General features: G+C 41.8%; 1 non-coding gene across 1 annotated transcript; it reads right to left on the bottom strand.

Annotated features, from left to right (window-relative positions):
- Positions 1 to 259: 259 nt before the first annotated feature.
- LOC120272825 lies at positions 260 to 366 on the bottom strand. The gene has a single exon (XR_005540360.1). It is a non-coding gene; the product is annotated as a small nucleolar RNA R71 (small nucleolar RNA).
- Between the last annotated feature and the right edge of the window lie 1,411 nt (positions 367 to 1,777).

Here is a 1,777-nt window from a genome sequence, read left to right as displayed (position 1 = left end):
AGATATTACAGCAGTTAGCACAGTTTAATGGTTTGGCCGATGAGGATCCAAACTATCACATTGAGAACTTCTTGGAAGTGTGCGACATGCTCAAGATTAATGGTGTTACAGATGACATCATCAAGTTGAGGGCTTTCCCATTTTCCTTGAAAGGGAGAGTGAAGCAATGGCTACATTCATTACGTAGAGCATCGATCACTACATGGGAGGAGATGGTAGAAGCTTTTCTTTCCTGATATTTCCCTCCCAGAAATCTGTGAAGCTTAGAAATTAAATATCTTCTTTTGTGCAAATTGAATTGGATTCTCTTTTTCAGACATGGGATAGGTTCAAGGAGCTCCTGCGGAAATATCCTCAAAATGGGTTCCCCGAGTGGATGATCATTTAGACTTTCTATAGTGGGTTGAACCCAAGCACGAAGTAGTTACTTGATGCTGCAGTAGGATGTACCTTAGGAAGCAAGACCATGAAGAAGCCCGACATTTCATCAAAGAAATGGCTATGAACAGTTATCAGTGGAACACATGGGACAGAAAGAAGGTAGACGGATTTCATGAGATTGATGCAGTCACATCATTGGGGGTCCAAGTCGAGTCATTGAGTAAGAAGTTAGACACTCGAACTTCTCCTAGAGTGGTGGCTGTGATGAGTTGCACCGGGTGTGGGGGAGGACATGCGTCATCTGATTACTCAATTTCTATTGGTGGTACAGGTGGATTTTGTTTGCAATGTAATGAGAGGGCAAGGAAACCCATATAGCAACACCTACAATCCGGGGTAAAGGAATCACCCAAACCTTTCTTGGAATAATCAAGGGCAACAAAAGACTATGGCACCACCAGGTTTCGAACAGCAAAAACAAGCCCCGAATATGGAGAATAGAGTTTCAGGATTGGAAAACTGGATGACCGATTTAGAGAAGGCTTCGACTAAGTTCATTTCATCATCGGATATAAGATTTCAATCAGTTGAAGCCACACTTCACAACCACACTGCTTCATCGCACAACTTGGAAAATCAAGTGGGCCAAATTGCGAAGTCACTTTCAAAAATACCTCAAGGGAGTTTTCCTAGCAACAGGGAGACAAACACAAGAAAACATGTGAGGGTGATCACTTTAAGAAGTGGTCGTGAAGTTGACGACAGGCTCTCGAGTTAGAAGACCAATGTTGAGTCACCCGAGGTCATGGAGATTGAGGAAATTGCAAAAGAGAAGGAGGTGGCACTCCCACCTTACAAGCCAATAATCCCTTACCCTTCAAGGTTGAAGAACGACCAAAATGATGACCAATACAAGAAGTTTTTGGGTCTATTAAAACAGTTGTACATTAGCATCCCATTTGTGAAGGTGTTGTCTCAAATGCCTCCCTATGCAAAGTTTCTCAAGGACCTCTTGACCAACAAGAGGAAGTTGGAGGAGAGTGCATCTGTGATCTTAGATTCTTCATGTTTGGCGGTGCTGCAAAAGAATATACTAAACAAGAAGAAGGATCCCGGAAGCTTTAAATCCATGCAACATTTATAATTTGGGTAAAGAAAAGGCATTGGCGGATTCAGGGGCTAGCATTAACGTCATGCTGACAACACCCTACAAGTGCACCGGTTATCTAAGTAATAAAAATACCCGGGTGAGTGGATAGTGGTATCTACAGAGAATAGTGATTAGAAACACAAGAATTGTTATTTAACTATGGTGAAGATAAATCAATAGTGGTGTGAACAATATCAAAGCAAATAACAATAAAGAAAACAAGAGAGAGACGCAAGAAATGATAGG

The sequence above is a fragment of the Dioscorea cayenensis genome, chromosome 11, assembly GCF_009730915.1.
Source record: "Dioscorea cayenensis subsp. rotundata cultivar TDr96_F1 chromosome 11, TDr96_F1_v2_PseudoChromosome.rev07_lg8_w22 25.fasta, whole genome shotgun sequence".
Lineage (NCBI taxonomy): Eukaryota > Viridiplantae > Streptophyta > Magnoliopsida > Dioscoreales > Dioscoreaceae > Dioscorea > Dioscorea cayenensis.
The sequence above is the reverse complement of the archived record's forward strand: the minus strand, read 5'-3'. Positions and strand labels throughout refer to the sequence as shown.